This window comes from Tachypleus tridentatus, chromosome 8, assembly GCF_004210375.1.
Source record: "Tachypleus tridentatus isolate NWPU-2018 chromosome 8, ASM421037v1, whole genome shotgun sequence".
In the NCBI taxonomy this organism is placed as follows: domain Eukaryota; kingdom Metazoa; phylum Arthropoda; class Merostomata; order Xiphosura; family Limulidae; genus Tachypleus; species Tachypleus tridentatus.
Genome location: NC_134832.1, coordinates 19,302,689 through 19,329,091, shown reverse-complemented (window position 1 = coordinate 19,329,091; position 26,403 = coordinate 19,302,689). Strand labels below are relative to the sequence as shown.

Sequence of the window (26,403 nt, the reverse complement as noted above, 5' to 3'; positions counted from 1 at the left end):
CGAAACATGATACGAAAATTTAAACTTTACAACTATTACAACTAAAAGGATCTTTGCATTAATCTTATGAAATTGAAAACACATTTTAATCTTTATGTTTTATTACTATTTGACTTGTGCGATGCATTATCCTGTAAACTCTGTAGAGGTATGTATAAGAAAAGAGCTCGAGGGTGAGTCATGGCCAAGAGCACATGAATCTTAATATAATGGCTGAAGGAATGTGTTTGTATACGATTGAAAGTACGTTCCATGTACGAGAAGGTTGTTGTCGTACATCTATGATTTAAACTATAGCTGTGGTTACTCTTTCTACCACAAGCAGTACAGAGGCGCAAGTATAATTATTATCCAATTATCGTAACAACAAGGCAAATAGCGAAAAGCATTCCAACATTCAAATGATCCTGATAACGTAAAAAATAAAGACGAAACTGAAACTAAAACCAATTATACAGATAAAACTCGTGTTTCTAGCTAAATCTAGACAGTCGGTAATCGAAATCAAATTGGGATTCGTTTTTACTCTTTTCATTGGATTCCTACGTGACAAACCAGCTATAAATCAAGCTCAAACCGGTTGGCAACAGTAAGATGCCAGAAGGGCAAAGGACATCTAATGTAGGCCTGCTGTGATGGTATGTACCAAAAGCCAATGCGCTCTTATATAGCCCCCTAGTGGTTTTTTGGTAAGTTTGAAGACTTTTAAACATTAAAAACCGGGCTTTGATACCTGAGGTGGTCCCAACACAGAAGACCTATTGTATAACTTTGTGCTAAACGGGAAACAAACAAGTATTACCACAGAATGAGAATTGGAGAATCTAAAACCTGCACTTTTATTAAACAGTCTCTATGCTAACTTTAAAAAAATCATTGTTTATGAGAAATATTATGATATGTACCTTTAGCAGACTAATAACTGTTTGTGTGAAACGTTGCTATCTGTAGCATCAGCAGACCAAACTGCTGAATCTAAAATCTACAATCTCATTAAAATTTTTAGTCTAACTTCGTTGTTAAGGTTTAATTCCAACTGTTCTTTGATGTTTTAATTATACTTATTACATCACATTTGAAACATAATTCTGAAGTGAAAGATTCAATAAGATCTACCTCTGAACACAAACAGTCACGTCACATTTGGAAAATGGTAAATCTTGGTGTTCCTTTTTTTTACAGAAACAAAAAAATGCTAAAATATTTGTGGTATTTCTTTATTTGTTTCAGTTAAGGCTTTGGGTGTTACCAAGTGGTTAGCGTGGCCTAGTGTGTGGATCAGAGTCTAAATTATTTGCGTCTGTTACTGTCAAAAAACGTAGTGTGATGTACGAATAATGGTCGAAGCCCAATCTTCGGTCAGAGAATAGTAGTCCAATAATTGGTTGTGAATGCTATTAACCAGTTTTCTTTTTTCTAGTTTTTACCTATTTTTACCTATCTAATACTGAATATATTTATTATCGTACAAAAATCTATGAATACGAAGAAAAGTGTGGCTGTGGTTGCTATTAACTAGCTGCTTTCTATTTTAGTTTTTACATCATCTTAGTCTGGCTAACACGATTTCTATTTTTGATATTGCAAAAATTATGGATATGGATACGGAAGAAAGTATTCTGTTTATTGGCGTTTTATCTTAAATGCTCTAATCCAAATTCTAATTCTAAGTTAATTGTGATATAAATATATAAATGATATACATAGATATTTAGCTTTTCTGTATAATTTCTGTGGCTTGTTACACAATGAATTCTCTATGCTTTATCAACCACGGGTATCGAAACCCGATTTCTAGCATTGCAGGCCTACACTGGGGGGCATTTCTGGAGGAGTAGCAGGTCTTACTAAGCAGAGAAATCTCTTCTATTTTTAAGAGATAACTTAAATGATTAAAATGAAATAAAATAGTGTTTCAAAAGAAATAAGTTGAAAATTTGAATATTCTGTAAAACATATATGTGTAGTCTAAGTTGATGTTATATATGTGTACGTCTAAGTTGATGTTAAAATAAGTTAAAACATATATGTGTACGTCTAAGTTGATGTTAAAATAAGTTAAAACATATATGTGTACGTCTAAGTTGATGTTATATATGTGTACGTCTAAGTTGATGTTAAAATAAGATACAATTACACCACACACTCACTTTTGTTTCCAATTGTTTTTCATAAAATACCAGAAAGTAAAACTGATCCGTTTTCTTGGAAAATCGTAATATACAACAGTAACGCCCAAAACGTTGAATAGTTTGCTATTGTATAATACTCATAAAGAAAAAGTTCCATGTAGAGACACCCTTTTAATCACTACTTTTATATCATTGTCAGGTTAGGATTCCAGTAAAACTCCCTGCGTTTAGTCTTAATGACGAGATGTTGTTTTCATAAAAGTTAATGCTGTTTGCTAATTGACGTGTAAAAATATATTATTGATACTACATGAACACATTCGACATGTTAGTTGCTTTTATAGTTCAGGAGATTCGAAGTCGAGGAACAGCTTAGCAGCATTATTTATATCACTTACGATTATTTTAAGTTTTAATTATTTTGCATTTTTGAGGGTCATGAAAAGGTGTCTTATCATGGATTCCTTTTTAACCCCAGTTAATAAAGTTTAATTTCTAGTACAATTCAACGAAAATTGTGAAATTTGTGAAATTTCAAACGCTAAGCATAGATGTATGTTCTGCCTTACTAAAAGTATTTAATTGTTCTTTAAACATGTCACATGACTTACTCAACATGTTCTTGAAGAGAATGAGCTGTCCATGAATGTTCGTAATTTGAAAGGGGAAATATGCAAACCGTGCATCAAGTCTTTTGTCAACGTATAGTGGAATTGGCCGTACATTATAATGTCCTATAGCTGAACAGTTTCTGCTATGTGTTTTGATCCCGTGGCTCACAGATGACGAGTCGAGTGACCTAACCGCCAGATCATGCCAAGACGTACTAACTGTCAATGATATTGGTTAAGAAATTATGGTATGAACAGCATTATGCTTCATGAGCGTGGAACTAGATGCAAAGTGCATGCAACTTTACCATAAATATCAATATATCTTAAATAATTGTTTTAAAAATAAAATATGGTACCTTGTTTAGAAGCAAATTAACGTGTTATTCTAACGGGATAGTGCTTGGTTTCAGAATAGTAGAACGATTTTCTCAGAAGTTTTAACCCTAGAGAATATCTATGTATAATGCTGGACCACAACATTTCAAATATCATCAAAAACCCGAACTTTTTAAACAGTAAAAGGCAACTCAAGTTTATGGTTGAAAGAAAATATTTAGTCGGATTAAATTTCAACTGTCATATGGACTTAACAAAATGATTTTTACACGTTTCTGTAACTACATGCCCTGGTATGTTTAACAAAGAAGTAAACGAATTAAGCTATCACAAAACAGAAGTGGTTTACAGATTACTTAAACCTTCGTGACAAACAAAACAAAATTGTAATGAAAAACTAACTACCAAACAGTAGCTCCCAATTTCAACTTTGCTCAGCAAGTTATGCTATTTCAACTTCCTCCTGCTTTTCATCATTGGTAATAAAAGATTTGGTTTGGTTTGTTTTGAATTTCGCGCAAAGCTACAGGAGAGCTATCTGCGCTAGCCGTCCCTAATTTAGCAGTGTAAGACTAGAATGAAGGCAGCTAGTCATCACCACTCACCGTCAACTCTTTGGCCTATTCGTTGGATTCACCTTCACATTATAACGCCCACACAGCTGAAATGGCGAACACATTTGATGTGACGGGGACTCGAACCCGCGACCTTAAGATCAAAAGTCGAATGCCTTAACCACCTGGCCATTAAAAGAACGCGTGACTTTAACAAATGCTATTAATTAGATAAAAACTTTTAAACTAAGAAAATATTCCCAAATTAATTTTCACTTACTAGGATTAATACAGTCAGTTCAATTAATCCCTGAATTTGTTTAGTATACTTATACTACAACGTTTTGTACAAAGTTTAACACAATTTGCATTCAGATTGCTTTTTTAATCTTTGTTTTCGAATTTCTTTTTAAAGTTACACGCCATCTGTTTGCGCATAGCCATCCCTAATTTCGAACTGACAGACTAGAGGGTTTAATATGCAAGTATACTATAAATTTTCTGCGTCTTTATGAAACACTCACGTTCCTTTCACCTTAGTTATCTATTATTCGAAGTCATTCACCTACTGTTTTCAAGTAGAACATAATAAGTAAAGATTCTTAAGTAAAACTTCTTTGTTTTGCGATGAAAATAACCAACAGTGACGTACTAGCATACGTAAGTCGAGAATAACACTTTATAACTGTAGAAATGAATATAAACCCTATAACCCGAGTGCTTTCGAAAGGTGGACCTTTTTTCTTCAGGGGCACTTTGGGAAGAAGAAAGGTCCACCTTTCGAAAGCTCTTAGGTTATAGGGTTTTTATTCATTTCTATCAAGACTTCTTGAACCTACGTGTTTTGCTAACATCATAATTGTATAACTGTGCATGAAGAGCTTTGGTACGTTATATTCAAACGATTTAGGAACTTCACCACGTCATTACAATCCATGTCGCCATGTATTGTCATACTCTATCTGATAACTGTACATCTTAAAAATAACTCTGCAGCATAATTTTCATTCCAGGAAACTCCATTGTAAGGTTGTAACATTCAAAGCACACCATTCCTCTCTGCTTGCACTTCATAAGTCATTTAGTGTGAAGACAATAGTTTTCCAGTGCCAGTTTCAATGTTCAGTAGGTGCCGTGACTGGTGATTTTATCACTATGCATTCCTATGGAATAGAATGAATACCCTTTTAATTATTCAGGTGCTCATCAAGTTCCAAGGTTGAAAAGATATGTCACGGAAGTACTTGTGTACCGTTTCCATTTGCTTTTTTCTAATCTTGTCTTTTACAAGACGTTACGCTTTGCTTACTACAGCTGTGTAGTGACTTATTGCAAATTTATTTCTAAATGGTTCTGTACGCCAAGTTAAGCCACATTTCTTTGTTTTCCTTTCTTTTCAAAGACTACTTAGCACAAGATATGTCTTGTAAATTATAAATCTCTGATATGATCACATTTTTATGATCCAAATATATGAGCATTTGATATTGGAAAGACCTATTACATAACGTTTACAAAATCGCTCAATTTTCGGTGACATCACAGCACTTACACACACTAAACATTATTAATCTATTTAATGATAGTATTAAGTAAGGTACAGTTTAACCCTAACTAAACTAAAGCAAACAACTTACACAAGTTACAAAGTTATTTTTTCATTGAATATGGGTCGTACTTAATATAGCTTAACTAACTTTAGGTGTAAGACGAGTGGACTTTTAGATTTCGGTGTCTGTGATTGTAATTCCTTTGTACCATTCTAGTAATTCTGTATTAAAAAAAGTAGTTTTGCAATAAAGCTGCTAAGTTGACCGCAAATACTATATGGGTCTCTGCTAGCGTACAGTAATAATAATAAACAATCATTCCTAAGTTTCATCACTTATCAAGGCTAAATTACCTTAAAAGATTCCATCTTTCTAAACTTCATGAACTAATACTTCTCAAAACGCCAAGAATATACCTCAATTCAACAGGGTTCCCATTGCTAAGATTATTTTTATCACAAAGCTACACAATGGACGCTAGTGCTCTATTCATTGCAGGGAACTGAACCCAGAATTCCTTGCTAAGCGATCGGGTAAGACCAAATATATTATTTTCCTGGACTGGACTTAGGAGATTAATTTTCATAATATTATACTGTAAATAAGGTGTTTTTATGACAATGATATATACAGAAAATGATAGTAACAGAAAAGATAAACAAGATACGACATGTATAAAAATACCTTAAAGAAAACCTAAATTTAAAACACAGGGTCCTATAAAATTTTGTGACTTTTTTTTTAATATTGCATCTAATAACACCATCTCTATGGTTCTATATCAATCCCTACAGAACTTTCATAATAAAATAATACATTCTTTATTGGCTTGTAAATAGATATGTATACAGATAGTTTTTAATATTACGTATTTCTTTTTTTAAGTATTGTTAATTGCACTTTAATGTTACTTATTAATCCGTGCAAGATACTACTTACAGCTAAGGAATAACACCTTACACTGAGGTAATTCTTAAAGACGTGCAATATATATATGTATATATATAGTTAATTCACGTATAATGTTTCCTCCAGTGGCGTGCAGATGGTAAGTGTTTCGACCCGGAAATAAAAACTACATACTAAACTTTTACTCTTAAACATAGTCATGTTAAATAAAAAGCGCTTATTTCGTATGAAAGAAAACCGATAACATCTTTCACGAGTATATATTTCAACACACATAAACACATGTTACAACACTTACTCTCTGCACAAGAAAATTATATGAAGGATGAATACCTTAAAAGGCACCGCTTAAAGTGTAGTGTATAATTATATAATACATTAAGCTACCATAGCAATCAAAACCCTTTTCAAGAGATATTACTAAGTTAGACTGGGATCACAGGACAACTGTGTGTTAATGTTCTACAGTTGGAAAGGCTTAGATATAAGCTTCACGTGAAGAGGCGTGAATCATTTATTTTTCCTACTCATGCCCATTGCGTATCCAAGATCAGTTTACTTACTGCTTGAATATAAAATACATTTTTTTCTTTATTTTAAATTCAAAATACTCGCTTCACTTCTGGAAAACTGGAAATTAACAGAATTCGCTGTTATCATTGTTGTTAATTGTTGTTTATATTTAACTACTAAAATTCATTGAGCTGAAATATTTCTGCTAGTTATAAAACGTTATGTTAACCCACGTCAATGATGTTTAAACAATTTATTCATGTTTTATTTACTTAAAGTATTAAAAATTTGATCCTAAAATAACAATATCGCATATTCTACAAAATAAATATGTTTTTGTAAGAAACTCGGATCTTAAGTTTTAATATAGATATCTTGCTTACAAATTTATAAACGAATTACAATTGGTTGTGGTAAAATAACTTCTGTTTTTTAACAAAAATTGTTTCTATTGGTGTAATTTGAGGATTTTTTAAACTGGCCTCTACATGTAAAGAAATCACTTTTAGGTTCATCGATTTTTCATGCAAACATTTCTCATGACACATCTTTAGTCGGTACAATGTTTTGAAACCGTTACATCTTTACAGCTTATTCTCTGATACCAAACTGGGAGTTGCAAGGAGTTACGTAACAGATCAACTTTATCTGTTGTTAAAAATACAGACTTTCCTCGTTAAGTCTTAAAGAACACTGCAGTATGTATATATAAGTAAAACGCTACAAATTATAACAGATTAAACGCAGAAGTTAGGTCTGTAAATATGTAGTGTATTTTGTGCGGTAGTACATCTGAACATTGTCTTTAATCATAGAGGCTTTGTTAAAAGTACAAAAAATGTTTTCATAAGGATCTATAATTTTGAATGCTTGAACATGAATATCGTTGGAGACCAGAGCTATAAGTAATAATTACACCTGAAGGATCTTCGACAACTTTTCACTACGCAGATAATATAATTTTTTTACCACGAAAACAAAACAAAACGGGTAATCTAAGTTTTCACCACTAAGAAGACAACAAATAATGTAATATTTCATTATGAAAACGACAGCAGATAATATAATTTTTCTTGTTCTTAGCTTGTGAAAATATGTACACACGTATGTACATAATTGTTATTTAAGGCTATAAAAGTGTATTGTTAAGGATGTGGAGGTAAAAGTGTATTGTTAAGGATGTGGAGGTTATTGTTGTTTGCTATCAAGCACAAACTTACACAAAGAGCAATCTGTGCTCTGCCCACCACGGATATTGAAACTCAGTTTTTAACAGTAGAAGTACGTACATAGATGTACCGCTGTGCCACTGGGTGGAAATATGCAGATTATATTAAAATAAAATTTTGTCTAGTGAAAATATTCATAAAATACAGCTAATTTGTAAAAAAAAAACACACACACACACCTATATACGTTTGTATAGTAAAACGATTACGGTTCTTGCTCTATGAAACAACAATATTAGTATGTGATTAAAGTAGTGTTTTACTCCAATTGTTTATTACCTTTGCAATTTTTATTCTAATTTTACGTTTTTAAAATTTAGCTAAAATGTATTAAAAAAGGGTTAACTTTTCCAGACGACAATAAGAAATGCAGTGTAAACAAAGAAATAGAAGAGAAACTACACTTTTGTCAACGTAAATGCAAAAATGTATAAGTGTTTTCCTTATCTTCTTTTCTTTTTGCAAGTCTAAACATTTTGTTCTGGATACGAAAAAATTTGTTATTATATATTTTGTTGAAATATACATTTTTTCCTGAAATATCCAAAGTGTTCTGATTTAGGACTCAAAATTTTCTTGTGACAAAAAAAAAAAAGTGTAGAAAGACGCAGGTACGTATTGATGCCCGGCGTTTTCAAGGAGCTCACGTTTCTTCTGCCTTTTCAAGAACAAGATAAAATTTTTACGTTGTATAAAAGTACTATCACCCCCTAGCGGATGAAAAAGAAATACTTTTCTTTGGAGTATCCGAAGCCGCCTTCCGTAGGGCGGAGAAAATAGGCATTCTTAAAGGCCGCTGGACGTGGCGGAATCTTTGATGTATGTAGAAACTTGACATCACGGAATGAGCTCGCCTTTGGATAATTTCAACATTAGCATGCAGCACGTAAAAACGAGACATTTTTTCAGCGTGCTAAGAAGCAGTACAGTTGCAAAATGTTTTGCAAACAAGCTGTTAATATAATATCACGATGAAGTCTGTGTTTTATTGTTTAATATACAAATTTATTCTGTTCTATTAATGTGGTTTATCTTGCTACTATGAATGAAAAAATAATAACAGCTCAGAAAGTGGAATAACCCATATCAAAATTCAGTGTTTAAGAAAATTTAACCATTACTGGGATTCATGATGAAGAGAAACCCATTTGAAGTAAAAAATATAATGCTAAAGACGGCTGGTATGGGTATTAAGAACTTTAATTAAAATAAGGTACAGAACAACGTTTCGACTTTCTTAGGTCATCTTCAGATTGCTCTATACTTTATTTTAATTAAAATTCTAATACTCGTACAAGGCGTCGTTAGAATACATTTATTACTGGAATTATTTTACTGATGTATAATGTTATGTAAACTTGCTGAAATGTATATGCAAAAACGGCTCGTTTTGTGAACCTGAATTGTGAATTTGTGAACCTTTGTGAACCTGACGATGACCGAAAAAGGTCGAAACGTTGTTCGCTCTTCCATGTAAAATATTTTCTCAACCCAAACGAGCCGTTTTTGCATATAAATTTCTCAACAAGTGGGTTTTCTCGTCATCACTGATTATTGCTGAAATGTTATATGCATAGAGTGTCGTGATTTCTTTGAAATCACATTTTAAAATGATTTCAACAAACTAAACTGGGCTAAATATCTAAAGAAGAATGTTACATTGTAAGGCTAATGATGCTATAACTTGGCAATGACATACTGCATAAAGATTAGAAGGGAATTACTATGTGGTTCGGATCACTAACGTACTTATAATCGTAACACAGTAATAATTCCAAAGTTCAATTTAATTAAAGGTTGTTTTCATACTGTCTTTATTGATAACGTTTACAGCTGTTTCTTTTGTCACTTTAATTAATACGTCGAGAAAAATACTTGTTAGGCTACAAAACTAATCACAAGAATATATTACTGTTGGTATTATGTTTCAATAAAAACGTATTAAACGTGGACTGTTTTACGTACACGATCTATTAGTGTAACTATGCCTCCTTTTCTGTCTAATTCAATCGAGAACATTTTTTACCTCTTAGAATATTAGGTCATCGTCATGAATCATATAATGTTTGCTAAGCGACTACCCCTTTCAATCACAGCTTTCAGTTTTATCTCCTGGTTCAGACCTAAATACACCGCATGCATTGTTTGCTGTTTTCACTGACATAACGTGGGCGTCGTTTTTTAGTTTTTGTTTTCAACAGCTGACATGGATAGAATTATGTTGTAAGACTGCCCTTTGTTCCGTTCCAACAGCAACTGGCTTCAAAGTAGCTTTGTTTGAGCATCATCAATCCTTTCCAAGATCAGATGTTAGACGATACCGAGTGTTCCAAACCTGTCTGATGGTTGGCGCCGCTGAAATATTTGATATTAATTTGATATGTTGAATATACTTGTTGATAGATGGCGCTACTAATACTACACCGTATCCGTATGAAGTCGAGTAGACGTAAATATTTTTATTTTCTTTGTATCAAGAATTATTCGTCGCACTGTGTAATATTTTTGTTTTAGTTTACTTTTAACGGCGTGAGAATTCTGTACCAAAATATTTTCCATAAATTATTTTATCTACTTTTATTATGAAGTGCGAACACAAATGAAGCTCTGTGTCAAGAGCTTCAGATGAAAAGAATAAAAAGAATTAAATGCCTCTTTACAGACGTAGACAAAGCTAGACTTGTTTCTTTACACATCATGACCACACAGTACTTTATTCATGTCAACCTCCTGTAGGGCTCCCTCTAACGGGCAAAAATAGAGGTAATCTGTCAAGAAGGAGGGCTGGAAGTCGTTCATCATGTGTTAAGTACTTAACGTTGAGATCGCTTTCACTTCATTACAGCGTCCCCACTTCCCCTTTAACGAGACCATCAGTCCCCATTCCCCTGGTCATAACTTTGTTAAGCAGATGTTAATCAATCAGTTTGTTTATTTTGTGCAAGGTTAGAAGTATGGGCAAATAAAATAAAAATATAAGTAGCATCATAAATCCAATTGCACAGTTAAATTTAGTTGCAAATAAGGTTTAAACGTATTAATTTGTAGCATACATGTAATGTAGAAACATAAGTCAAATTTACGACTATATAAGAAGAACAAAATGGAAGAATGACGCAGCTGGAAAATCGAAATGAGTTTTAAAAGAACGATTTTGTTTTGCATAATGTCTTATTTTGTAGACTATATGCGTATGTGCCAAACAAAATATCATCCATATTCCATCTCAACATGTACAAATTTTCCTGTTTTATTTCTTGAAGTATTTGAACTAAATTTCGTGACGCTAGAACATCTTATAAAAGTCTATTTAATTCATCATCGAGATTGGTGGCTGAATTGTTGTTTTGTATTAAGCACAAAGCTACACAATGGGCTATCTATGCTCTTCTCACTACGGGTATCGAAACCTGGTTTTTAGCGTTGTAAGTCCGCAGACATACCGCTACTGGGGGGTATGGTGGCTGACTTTCATATGTTTGTTCAATGGAAGGGTTTCATTTTTGCAAACATTATCCAATATTATTGAAACGCCATCTGTTTTAATGTTTCGTTTTAACATGATTAACACTGTGTTTTATAATATTATATATAGAATTTTCTTTGGAGTTACAATAATATAAGTTTTTTTAAAAAGAAACTATTTACATATAAACATTAAAGTATACCTATTAATTTAGTAATACTTTGGATTACTGTTTTAAAGATTTTCATCTTTACGATAATTAAGTAGTGGTTAAGCTTCGTCATGCCGTAAATTTACTGGGATTTGTATTTTTTGACTGAAGTAAAAAAAAAGTGACTACAATATTATAAATTTATATTAAATATTTCACACTGGTTATTGTTGTTACACCACGAGGCCTGAAAAACTGAAACTTAATATCAGCTTTGTGCCATCTTGAAATTCCTTGAAATTATAAAATACGGCAATTATATATAAAATTTACATTTCTAATGTAATATGACCGTCAGAGAATTAACGGGCCTAGTGGTTATTTTGCTTAACTTTGAATCCGTAATTCTATGATTTCCGTCCCATTACCGTAAAAATGCGTTCTATAGTTTATAATCATAACATGCACAGTCAAAGTGACGCTCAGATCCCACTATTCTGTCACACCTCAAGTAGCTCAAAAGTTGGTGGCTGGTGTTGTTTACTAGCTACTTTTCCTCTCGTCTATCAGGTCAAAATTAAAGATGGCTATGTGCAGATTATTCTTGTGTGCGAAATTCGGAAGCAAACAAATAGCAATTCTCTATAACTAAAGTATAATATCATACGAGTATTACAAACACGAAGTATAGTACATACATTTGTTTGTTAGTTTTAGAGCAAAGTCTCATTGTGTTATCTGTCACGTCTTCCACAAGGAATCCGTAGATTTATTAATGTTCCACCAGAAAACCATATGATCACTAATAACCAGTTTGATTAATTAAAGCCCTGGAAATAAAACTTTTTTTTTTTTTAGTTTCAGTTAAATCATACGCAAATACTAACAAAATAAGGATATCAAAATGCATCTGTAAAAAACGAAAGAAATAATCGTTTTTTTGAAAAGAGAATGAACATAAACAAAACTTAATGAGGATAGTAAACATATCGAAAAGCTTACATTTGATGACTTTTAACCTACTTTGAGAATAATAAACTTATAATAAAATTTTCTTCGTTGCCCATTCAAACCATTTACAAGCTTTATTATTTATATATCCAATAGCTCAGTTAAAGCACTCTAAGTAGTAGAGCTGTTGTCCTTTCATTCTATTTGTATATTGATTCTCAAAAGTGTTATCGTCACTAATTTTTTGTTATAAAGAGCACATTTTTTTTTTGCTGAAAGCTAACAAGCAGTTACACTGAGAATTTCTGCCGGTACTCAGTTTTCAAGAGATTATGTGACTTAATAAATGCGTAAGATTATTGGACCCATACTTCAAGAGGCAATTTATCCATCACGAATTCAGGAAACGACAGTTAGGACAGTGTTTGCCAGTCTTTCTGATCTGCTGCGACAGGTTTATCAGCTGTTCATTTCTCTAAATCAGGATGGTTGTTGTTTTGAATTATGCACAAAGCTACTCAATGGGCTATCTGTGCTCTGCCCACCACGGGTATTGAAACCCGTTTTTTAGCGTTGTAAGTCCGCAGACATACCGCTGAGCCACTGGGGTGCAATCAGGATGGCATTGGTCATAAACATGTACACATCAATAAGGATTTAAAACACAAGTCAAAGCTTGTAGTTACAAGACAGGTCATCATGTCATCAGACTTCTTGAATATGATTTCTTAGTTATCAATATTCAGCTCTAAATTCACACTTTTCTTTCTCAGTTCTATATTTACCAAGTTGTTAATCTCCTTACGTCTAGTTCTAGATTATGTCACTTATCAAAGCTCCTACTTTCCAGTGATAAATATATAACCGATAATTCTAAATCCCCCCAGCAGTATGTCAGCGGACTTATACTATTGGCATTCCTGGTTATTAAACACAAAGCTACACAAATAGTTATCTGTGTTTTACCCACCACGAATATCGAAACCCGGTTTTTAGTAGTACAATACTGCCCTGCTACTAAGGGAGACTTATACTGCTAGAAACCGGATTTCGATACCCGTGGTAAATAGTCACAGATAGCTCATTATGTAGCGTCGCATTAAGTAACAACCAAGTTCTAAATTTGTTTTCATTTTCTGAGCTTTGATAACTTTATAAACTTAAAAAATAAAAAGAACTTTAGTAGCGCTTGTGTTTTATTTTTTTTATAGTTTTAGCTTATACTAAATTATAACTACTAATAAAATGTTTTAGTTAGCTGTTATATTTGACATTGTTTCGTGTGTGTGCAATTATCCTTAGCAAGAAAAAGAGGAGAGATAACTAAGCAATAAATAAGTATCGACGTTTTGGTTTGGGAGCGTCTGAGCTATTGACATTTGTTATGTTCGCACTTTCAGCCGTGGGGGTCATTATAATGTGACGGTCAATCTCACTATTCGTTGGTAAAAGAGTAGCCCAAGAGTTGGCGGTGGATGGTGATGACTAGCTTACATTGCTAAATTACGGACGGCTAGCGCAGATAGCCCTCGAGTAGCTTTGCGCGAAATTAAAAAACAACAACAACAGACATTTGTTTACAAGTATTTAAACTAACATGGGGTTATCCATAAGGATTATTATTGGAAGCACTATGTTAACCTTAATATTTATAATATATATATCGTTAGTTTAGAAGCTCCAAAACCTTGTACTCGGTTTGGTTCTCACATGCATTCACATTAGTTTGCTTTTGTTTGAAATTAAGCACAAAGCTACACAAACATACTGGGGGTGAGCTATTAGTGTGCATTTACGACGAAAGACAAACATTGGGATCTGAACATTGTTTCACGATATGAATGTTGTTCTAGTCGAATAGAAGATTAATTACTTAATTAACTTACTTATGCTTAATTAATTAATAAATTGTTACTTCTTCAGTATTGTTTCTTTAGAGTACTGGATTGAAAGGGTTTCACTGTACACGTAAGTGGTTAACCTATAGTTTTTGTTCTTAAAAATATACGAGTAACATAATTACCTTTTGTATAATAAATATTTTGGTTCATTAGAAATTCTTTTATACTCTTCGTCATTTAATGAAGCTTATAACCGAGAGAGGGCAGTCAGTAGTACTGATTGAACAAGTTTTCATTTCTGAGAGCGTGTATGTGTGTTTACTTATAGCAAAGCCAAATCGGACTATCTGCTGAGTCCACTTTCAGTACTCAGTTCGTGGAAAATTTGCTTCAGGAAAACAATAATCAAAAATAATTAATTGCATTATTGTTGTTTTATAGGATTTTATTTTAATTTTATTCCCAATTTTACGTTAACGATTTTGGGTTATTTGATACAAATTTTATGATAGACTTTTTATATTTTTTTTTGGAAAAAGTACTTTGAAGTTTTTATGATGTGGAACGGGAAACGAAGATTTTCTTAAATCTTGACATTAATTTGAAGTTACATACACTGAAGGTCTGAAAGTAAAATAAAAAAAATGATAATGTTGAATTTAAGATCTTAAAGACGGTTATAAGGTTTAAAAGTTAACCACAATTTTCCTTCTTGGCGAAGTATTTCAGATATTCTTTTGTAGCCAGATATTACTATGATATTTAATATTTATATTACATAAATGTCTAAAATTTGTCTTATTTTTGTTTCTGGTATAACACTTACTTAAAGTTTTACATTCATTTTTGAATCTTCAGTTACGATATTTTTCAAAATTTTGTTTCAAAATGACATAATACAGCATCATCTAGTGGTAAACAAGAAAATATTATTGTTCAAGGAGCGATATTTTCTAGATGAGCAGGATACGATAAAGAAAAAAAGCGGGATACGAAAAAGTATTGTAGCACAAAAAATATCGAATATTTGCTTAAAATTTAAACATGTCATAATTAAATATAGCAAAATATCGTTTTAACTATAGAAAAATAAACTAACATTTATGCAGTTAAAAACAATTATCGAATTAGACAAAAAACAGAGAAAAATAATAAAAGAAAAGAAGAGAGTAAGTAACAATAAGTTGAGGTTGGTGTTTTTGGTTTTTTTCAAACGAGGTTCAAAAACACATTTTTTTAATAGAGCAATAATCTATCTCTTCTTTCCTTTACCAGTGAAGATTGTATTTTTTCGTGGTATACTATTTAAAATTAATCTTTTTTGAGTTCTTCTTGACACGTTTCAAGGCTATCGACACCTATTGACATAGCGTCAGTCGCGAGGCTTGTCACACACAGCACGTTCGAGCTGTACAACTGGTCTCGTTAAAATTCCTCTCTTGATCATTTCAACTGATAAACGACTCTGGATCAGCCCCTCTGTTTAACCCTCGAGTGGATTTTTTTTCTTTTTCTCTTCTTCTTTTTTTTACAAAAGAAAATTACCTGTCTGAACATAACATACAGTTATGAAGTATGAACGTAAAGTCATATCTAAAAACATTTGAGAAAAGTAATGTATAAATAAATACAAGAGACAGGGATATAGATGTTACCATTATTATTGATAATTTTTATTATATAATTTACAAAAAGGTTTCCTGAAAAATAGTCGACAATTGTTTGAGTTAATTTTTGTCAATATGTTTGCTTAATATGTATGACTACTCACAGCAACTAAAGTGAATAATACAACTAAACATTGTTTAAGTTCCTGATAAGTTTATTACTGTAAGCTTAAGGTAGATAACATAATTTACTCTGCTATTGTGACCAAAATAAATGTAAACATATATTAAACAATGCCATATCCTCTAAAGTAAATATTCAAGAACACGAAGCTAAACAAAACGCCCTTAACTTGTAGTTTTCCAGACAGAAATAGCTATATTTAATACTTAAACCAGAATAATTTAGCATTTTTCTTGGTACGATAGATCAAAACTAGAAGTAAAAAACAGGCCATAAAATGAAACCCATTCCGTTTGCTTGCCGTTAGCCTTGCTTCTTCGAAGAAACACACCAATTCTAGATGTCTTGGAAGCGGTTATCGAGTGCTATTTGAATAATAAATTTATTTTTGAAGAATATAAACACGCGTATTTTTTAGAGCCGACGTCTGCTAGAGTTGCATAAATTATAACAGTAGAAATAATTGCATTTTACTGTGCAAGAGAAAATTTCAGTTTGGTTTGATTGTTTGTTTTTAGCACAAAACTATACAATTGGTTGTACACGTTTCATATATCGAAGGTAATCAAACTCTGGATTTTCGGATTTTGTGAGTCTATAAACTTACCACTGAACCAGCGAGAAACAGCTAATATAGGAAGCAGTTTTACGCATTTGTTAAAAAACTTACAAAACATACATAGTAGTCAAGCAGTAATGATGACTAATTTCTGAATTTTCAGACGAAGATGTGACAAAATAAAATATATTTAAGTAGATGCTTACGGTAATTATTAAGATAATATAAATAGAAGTTTGAGTAAGTTATTGAGATTTAGTTTGAAATATGATAGTAATTAGAATGGAAACTAAAATATTATATAGCTGTAGAATTTATAACATAAACTAGATGGATGGTAAATGAATAAAATTGATTCACCAATTGTTAGTCCTCACTATCAACAGGGGTTTTCGGCCGTGATCCTACAAGGTTTAGTCAGCTAGAGTAATTTAGGTTAGTGATATGAATAACAAACAAATGCAGTGACAAAATAATATTTGAAAATATTTATTATAGTTCAGTTCAATTTTAAAGCAGCAAAAAGGAACTTAAAACAACAGTTCTATAATTAGGCGAAAGACCTTGTTGGTTCTGGATATGACACATGTAGTATGGTTTATATATCATAACATATTTTTATTCACTTTCACTCATACGTTCGTAGAATTATATGGAAAATTAATATATATAAATAACAAATCTTTTATAGTGCTGGTCCCGGCATGGCCAAGAGGGTTAAAGCGTTCGATTCGTAATCTGAGGGTCGCAGGTTCGAATCACCGTCGCAACAAACATGTTCGCTCTTTCAGTTGTGGGGGCTTTATAATGTGGCGTTCAATCCTACTATTAATTGGTAAAAGAGTAGCCCAAGAGTTGGCGGTAGGTGATGATGACTAGCTTCCTTCCCTGCAAAATTAAGGATGGCTAGCGCAGTTAGCCCTCGTGTAGCTTTGCGCCAAATTCAAAAACAAACAAATACATAGTCCATAGCGCTTGTTTAAGTTTAATCTTTACTGAGAGTTTGGGATGTTAGACATGTTCCGTTGGGTGTTTGTTTAGCAAATAGTGTTCAGTCAAAACCCTTTCTATTTTTACAGCAGCTTCATATATTTTTATATTTTCAGATTCTAAGGCTAATCATAAATCATCATACTAAGTATATGCATAATTGTAATTCTATTAATATTAAACAGGCATTAAAATACCCATATATTTAAATAAATTTCTTTTAGAAGGTAACTAATGGAACAAAATTAAAATTGTAATTAAATCGGCGGGAATTTTTCTTCCCTGGTATTTGTTAACAGTATGTTTTAAATGTCTCTTCTTTGTTTTGTTTCATCTAAGTATTGTAACGAGTTCATACAGAAATTAATGACAATATTATCATCGCTTTCTATGCTTAACATGAAAACAACTTTTGACATCGTAATAAATAATTATCTAATTAATGAAATCACTCGCACTATAGTTTTTGTGTTTCATTAAATGGCCGTGTATTATGAACATATTCTGTCTATCTGTTGTCGTTGTTTTGAATTAAGCACAAAGCTACACAATGGGCTATCTGTGCTTTGCCTACGATGGGTATCGAAACCCGGTTTTTAGCGTTGTAAGTCCGCAGACATACCGCTGAGCCACTGGGGGGCATCTATCTATTGAAACTTGCCTATTATCAAACAACTAACACTTTACTTTTTTTTCTTTCAGTTTTACACACTTATATAACACTGATATAATAACTCAAACACAGACTATTAACTTAGTATAGCCTTTATGTCATAATAAATTAGCCTTTGCTAGCACATATACTTCTCATTAGTGAATTTATCGAATATTTCCAAATTAAATACCAACAAGTATATAATAACTGAAAAAAAATTTGTAGAGATCAAAGGGTGAAGGGAACCCGGTGGAGAAAGAAGAGGGTAATCCACTCTAGACATACTAAATATTTGTTTAAGTAGGTGGAGAAGATAGGGGAATGCGTGTATGCAAGTTTTTGTTTTAATGTGGAGGCTCCATGGCTATTTGTCATAGCAGGTTCAGGGACGATATACACGTTAGAAGGAAACACACGCAGGTGGTTACAGCAAACCGCCCAATAGGCTGACAGTTTGTTTAACTAGGCAAATGAATGATTGCTTTAATATTACAGCAGTGTTTGCCGCCGATTTGTTTCTTTCTAGTCTCGCCTTCGACCTCAGTTCTAGTAAAACTTGACGACCTTTGCACGACAGCTTGCTAAGCCTTACATACCAAACTGTTCGTGTCTCCATACTCTTATATATGCTGTTGAATTCAGAGTTTGTTTCAGAAACTGGAAATTAAGCGTTCGTTAAGAAGCGAGTTTTGTGTTTCTTTTTTTTTTTTTTTTTTGGACAATAGGTTCAAAGTTGAATTTTCGTGCTTGACAGTTGTTTGGGGTTTATCATACTTTCAGTGTAATTGATACGTTTTTTTTTTCTAACCTCCCGGATGATACGGCTTTTCTAACTGCTAACATAAAATATATGGGCAGTTATATTAATCAGTAATGTAGGAGAGGAGCACTTTTTCAATACGTACCAGTAAAAAGACTTAAGAATTAGTAATTTTTTCTCAGGAAAAGCAGGAGAATGCCTAAAATTAACTCAGAATTTAAGATATTCCAGAGCTCTAAAGAAAGTTCTGGATTCCTACCGTAGTGAGCACACCTATGACGTACATTTCCTCGCTTCCCTTAGTTAAATAACCCCCTCCCAATTTTAATTTGCTTCCTACATTTCTGTTATTGTAGAAGTATGCGATTTTGATTGGATTGTTGAGAATAGCACATAACTATCAAAGAATTGACAGGTAAGAAATAAAAAATGTCTAACATCACGAATTAATAACTCTTCAGGATTAAAATCCTTTTTGTAAAAATGTAGACAAAAATGAGTTTCTTTGTTTTTTGAATTTCGCGCAAAGCTACACGAGGGTTATCTACGCTAGCCGTCCCTAATTTAGCAGTGTAAGACAAGAGAGAAGGCAGCTAGTCATCACCACCCACCACCAACGTTTGGGTTACACTTTTATCAATGAATAGTGGGATTGACCATCACATTATAACGCCTCCACGGCTGAAAGAGCGAGCATCTTTGGTGCAACGGAGATTCGAATCCGCGACCCTTGGATTACGAGTCAAATGCCTTAACCACCTGGTCATGCCGAGCCATATCGTTACATTAAAACGGTTCTGGAGTCGTACTACGTCATTACGATGTATGTCATCATATGCTGTCTGACGACCGTAGTTTCTATCGCAGAAAGACTTCTTCGTGAGGCTATATTGTTGAAAACACACCATTATTCAGTGCTCATAACCCATCTAGTATACGAGAAAAACGGTTTCCCAGCGTCCGCTTCAAAAAACTGGTCACACAGAAATCCATAAGCGGTGTGGGCCGCGACTTGATTGGTATGTCTTGATATAGAATAATATGAATACCCATTTCATTCTTTGATGGCATCACACTACCTACGAAACGCCAAGCTTTGACAGAATGTAATGATGATACACGCCATTCCATCATGAATTTATATTGGTTGTGGTTCGTCTTGTTGGTTTGTATAATCCAGATCGTTTTAACATAATAAATTCTCCGTAAAACTGTAAATAAAAATTAGGAAGTGAAATTCGAATATGGAGAAAAAAGTGATGTGAATTATAAGTTTTTTGCGACTCTTAATTTCGTCTTTTATAATAAAAAATATTTTCAGTCTTTTCGTTGTTTCTTTATCCTGTTCATGCTATCAATTATTAATAAAAGTTTGTAGTTTTTAAAATTTTCATTATGTAACAAGTTGGAGTAATTCGAATCATCTGAATCACTGGTAATTTTAATCCGTTTTAACTCCTCTATTAATCTAGACACTTAGAAACAAATGTTCTGTAAATGGAACTCATAGAGATGACGTCTACCAAAGCACCTTAAAGCCTGGTGCCAAACCAGTCAAACTGGTTATAATAAATAGGAAGTGCATGGTACACGTTTACATCATTTTTCACAACGTAAATCAGAGGAGTTGATTCTATAGCACGTCAGATTCTCTGATCCTTTTAATGGGCCATTGTCAGAACTATTAAAGCATCCCTCTGATGTGATTCTTACAGTCATAATATTTATCTATCTTTATTTCGTAATGTTCTCTTCCATTTAATCATTCCAATTCAACGGAGTAACAAAAACTGGCCATTCAATATATTGAATGAATTATTGAATATATCCCGACTAGTTATTAACTCATGTTGTTAGACATTTTGTGCAGTTCTATCTTCTTAGTTTGTTGGGTTTCTTTCTGTGCTTTTTTCACCAGCCAAATTTACTTTGTGTATCTGTACTACATACATCAAATTCTGTTAGATTATTTTTGTCTAGGCCCAACATGACCAGATGGTTAAGGCGCTTGACTCATAATCCAAGGGTTGCTGGTTCAAATCCCTGTCACACCAAACATGCGCGCCCTTCCAGCCGTGGGTGCGTTATAATGTGACGGTCAATCCTACTATTCGTTGGTAAAAGAGTAACCCAAGAGTTGGCGGTTAGTGGTGATGACTAGTTACCTTCACTCTAGTCTTACACTGCTGAATTAGGGACGGCTAGCGCAGATAGCCCTCGTGTAGATTTGCGCGAAATTCAAAACAAACAAATAACTCTCCATACCCATACATATTTATAGACAGAAGTGTGTTCTTAATAATCCAAATGACTGTCTCGTACAGCTGCTCTTGCAGTTGCATCCTTATACATCTAACAGTGCATCTGGGTCTGAGGAGTTAATGCAACATATTGACTTCAGCCTACTATACACTAATTTCTGGCACTAATATTATACTGGTGGGAGTAGTGAACATAAGTGATAAAAGGTAAATGCCGAACCAGCAGTTAATAGTGCTGCCTGTTTTTCACTCATAGGTCAGCTGATGCTTTGACCCGTTGGAAGGCACGATGTGCTGAGGTGGATTCCTAGTAAAAAATCTAACAATTTTATAACTTTGAGACTATGGAATGGATCATTTACTACACATTTCATTAATGATTCGTCTAAGTTTATAGGTGTATTAGAGTAAAAAATTCTCCTTTGCTACCATTGAAAATACAAATTTCCTCAAGTAAAATCAATTTATTGTGTGGTTTGTGATTTCCACACCGCTTCTTCAACAAGAGATCTGTAATTCATGGAAGGAATTTATTTCAATACTTTCAAATTACAATTCATCATTACCTGTAGTTATTGTTCTCACAATATTCAATGTGACAGATAGTTTCTCCAATATTGTTCCAGTTATGAAATATTCGATGTGCCAAATAGTTTATCCAATGTTGTTTCGTTATGAAATATTTGACGTGACAAGTAGTTTCTCCAATCTTATCTCGCTCTGAAATATTAGATGTAACAAATAATTTTTCCAATGTTGTCTCACTCTGAAAGTGTAGTTTTGGGACGCATGGATAATTTAGTACTTCGCGTTTCCTTTCTGAAACAATTTGTGTGGTATTTCAAATTTTGGGCAAATGAATCGCTTACATCATGAATGAATGCTAGGTTAGCACCGGTGCTCTCGCTTTTGCTTGACGTGATGATTTCTAAAAAAAAATTCTACTCACATTTTCTGTGCTCACCTGATGTTTATTAATTTTCCCCCATTCTGACTGATCACACACACGTCAAATAATTAGGTAGGAAAGTAATGTAGGTAGACAAATAGGTGGAATTGGAGTGTAGGAAGATGATGTACGTACGAAGATGAGCAGGCAGGTAAGTTAATAAAATTATGCGACTGAAAGTGGATTTACTAATAAATGAAAAGTAGTGTCCTAGTAACTATAGATTTTGCATATTTGTGGACAATATTTCTCTGAAATTTTTCTATCACATATCCTAAAAATCACACACGATGCATGTTTCTTCACAACCTTCTTAGTTTGTCCACTTTCGATTCAAAATCACAGGTTAGTTAAGTACCAATTCAGATTTATCTTTTGTCTCTCACAAGTAATTGTCTAAGAGGTCCTTCAGTCAATGCTAGAACTCATCAGTTGGGCTCAACGATGAAAGACAACAGATGCTCTGAAACACACCAATTTAAAACAAACAACCAACTATTTTACTTTCCAACAATGACATCTTTGATCTGAGAACCAAGAACCAACAGAACAGAACTTGGTAGTTGAAGATGATAGCTCTTCCTCTTTAGGGTATAGACCAATATCGTATTAATTTAAAAAAAAACAACTAAGTAATTTGTAAGTAAAAAAACCTACATTCCTTTCAGTTGAATTCAAATTAAAATAACAAAGATTGCAAGATTCAAGCAGAATACTTATACTGGTATCTTTCATTGAGTATGCTCGCTATCAAACTATAACTGAGCACGTGCAACGGTTAACGTGCTGGGTCGTGGGTTTGATGTGGTTCCTGCATCGTTACCATAAAAAGTAGAGAAATCATATTTTGGTATCTCGTGTGTGTTGTAAGAACAACGACCAAACCCCACTATTCAGTCTGACAACAGAAGCTCAAGCGTTTATGGCGGATGGTGTTGACTAGCTGCTCTAGTCATGACTAGATGTTGACTAGATGGATAACACAGACAATCCTCGAGTACTTTGCACAAAATTCAAAACAAGATATTTGCTCTATCAGTTTGGATCAAGTTTCAGGACAGATTCTATAGAAACAGGTAGTTGTGTTGGCCATCTTGACCAAAATGGATTTGGCGCAATGTCAGAATGAATATATTTGCGTAGTAGGCTTCTAACCTTTTCTTCATCTTTCTATGGAAAGTAGATTTCGAAATATATAAAATTTTCTGTTTTTGTTATGTAATCAAGACGCAGTTTAGTAGGTAAAGGTAGGAAATACCCTGTCCCCAGTAACACCTGTTTATTTTGAGAACAACACATACATATAAGATTCGTATTTTGCATTATTTGAATGGTTATTAATCATGTGATACCGAAACAGACTGGTTTTATATTTTGGCTTTTAAAAAGCCAAATATCATCCAGGTATTTTAGTAAAAACATATCCCCATTAAAATCAGAAATGGTGGTGCAGCAAGAGAGTTTATTATTAAAAAGATGGTAAAACATAGCTGTAGGAGTGTAATCTCTGATGCAAATGAGAGTCTGTGTTATTCTTAGCCACTGTTTGGCTATTTAACCATTATTTTATTACACTAGTCCTAGTGTGAAAAAAACAAACAAACACCTTTGCATCTATTACGAGTGAAAGGTAAAACATCATATATTTCCAGGAACACATCTTGGTTGCAAATTAAGAGCTACTGCTTTAAGATTTCTTGGAATTTTTCACTTTATCTCAGAACGAGGGATGAAGGTGTAAGCCACTATGTGTCTTAAGAGCTACTGCTTTAAGATTTCTTGGAATTTTTCACTTTATCTCAGAACGAGGGATGAAGGTGTAAGCCACTATGTGTCTTAAGAGCTACTGCTTTAAGATTTCTTGGAATTTTTCACTTTATCTCAGAACGAGGGATGAAGGTGTAAGCCACTATGTGTTTTTTCCTTTTTTCATCTGCAACCTTTTTAAATGTTGCTGTTTTTTCAGCTTAATAGTTTTTTATATAACTTCAGTTCAGTAGTTCAGTAGTTATTTCTGTTCGGTTTTTATGGGGTAATTTCAAGCAGTTATATATTTTTGTTAATATAGTTCATCTCATTTTTTATGTTGTACAAATATCAGGATACCAATGCGTAAAAAATTAATTGGTTATGTTCTCTCACTTGTCTATTTCTTCTTTTCTCCGTCAAATCATTAATCCATTTGCTATGTAGTAGTGGCTTAAGTGTATAATAAATATTTCATAAACAATGATATCATATTGGTATAACGAATGCACTTGTTGCGAATAGAATAGACTAATCAACCTTATACGTTTATTTATTTCAACGACAATACTGGATCCCAGTAGCTCAGCGACATGTTCGGGACTTACAACGCTAAAAACCGGGTTTCGATATCCGTGGTGGGCAGAGCACAGATAGCCCATTGAGTAGCTTTGTGCTTAATTCAAAACAACAACTACAACACTGAATCTGTCACTGACTTTAATGTTCAGACTACGTGAAGGTAAACATATCATTTAAAGTATTTTTATAAGTTTAATATTAACTTCTTTCAGTAAATTAATTATATTTATTTACTAATTTGTCTCTTAAAAAAGGCGTTCACACCATGACAATTACTGTTATTTTAAAATGGTTATATAAATAGTGTTCCAAACACTAATGTGTTTTTTGTGCCCCAGCCAGACAGAAGAGATCCGAATTGAGCAAAACACGTTATCAGCAAGGTATATGGCGAACACAATGTAGTTGAAATATTATTATACACTCTTCTGTTACTTGAAATACCCAAAACAACTAAATAAGGAATGTAGTTTTAGAAATATCATAGACCTAATACTAATGTATTATCACAAGTATGATCAGTTATAATTTTGTTGTCAAAATAGCAAAGGCGCTCACACCATAACAGTTGTTTATATAGATGTATATTTTTACTAATAAAAAGTAAACATTAAGTTGCGAATGACGTGGTTTGTTTATGTAAATCGTTCTTGTTGTAATTGTAAAAATACATTTTTGTACATAGGGTTTCTTCGATATGTCATTGGTGAGTTTATGGTCTCCTAATACTAATATCTAGGGCTCATTCCCGCACTAAAATCCATAACATTACCCTTAGAGAATTACTGACTTTCGACAGCAGTTATAAATTATAATAAACCTCACATTTATGTTTGTTTTTTGTGTGTTTTGAATTTCGCGCAAAGCTACACGAGGGCTATCTGCGCTAGCCGTCCCTAAGTTAGCAGTGTAAGACCAGAGGGAAGGCAGCTAGTCATCACCACCCACCGCCAACTCTTGGGTTACTATTTTAACAACGAATAGGAGGATTGACCGTAACATTATAACGCCCCCACGACTGAAAGGGCGAGCATGTTTGGTGTGACGGGGATTTGAACCCGCGACCCTCAGATAGCGAGTCGAACGCCTTAACCCACCAAGCCATGCCGGGCCACCCCACATTTATAATGCTAATTTCATGTTAACTTTTGTTCGTAAATAATTTATTTTAAATTCGTTATATCCTTCTTTATTTTAAAAATGATGCTAGCTTTAATTATATAATTTTTGGTATATGCTGTTTGTAGAAATGAAGTAAACTAAATTTTTGAGATTTTTGTATCATTGAGATCTCTTCTAAATGGGCAATTTAAGCAATTAATTTAAGTCATTTTGACATTTTAAACTTTTAAAGTATGTTACACACAAATTATTTTGGGTATATCAGTCTTTTTTAAAAAAAAATTAGACATAGTTTTTGAAATTACCTAAACGTAATTGACCGTATCAGATGAATGCCTTTAAGTGTCATGATTTATAGACTAGATGTGCTTCCGCAGTGTCCTTGAAAGTGTATTTTTTCAAGAGTAAATAAAACCAAACTTACGAGTAACAAATATCCGTATTTCTTGCGTTTTAAGCTCATATGTTATGATGTGTTATAGCCTACAGAACGTATAATTCTTCTCGTGATTCATGGCATAAGCACATTCTATTAAGGTCACGACAGTACAAATTGTCGCCTTAATTTTAATGTTTACTGACTAACTAACAAACAACACACTACTGTATAATAGTGCGAGTAGTTAAAACAGGTCAACATTCCAGACGGTCTTGAGCCTCTTTCCGAGGAAGTAATTTGTACTAAATAACGTTTCACGAGAAAACTAAACATTTTAGATCTGTACCCTATATGAATAACTCA

General features: G+C 33.1%; 1 protein-coding gene across 15 annotated transcripts in view; it reads right to left on the bottom strand.

Moving 5' to 3' along the window:
* Positions 1-12,092: 12,092 nt before the first annotated feature.
* The window catches only part of LOC143258622 (uncharacterized), a 105,105-nt gene continuing 90,794 nt past the window's right edge, over positions 12,093-26,403 (bottom strand). For 13 of the 15 annotated variants that reach the window (XR_013032427.1, XR_013032438.1, XR_013032434.1 and 10 more), the window contains one exon: positions 12,093-15,795. The gene's annotated coding sequence lies outside the window, so the exon portion shown is untranslated. The remainder of the gene's footprint in view (positions 15,796-26,403) is intronic. The other 2 variants (XR_013032433.1, XR_013032425.1) reach the window with 1 other exon arrangement.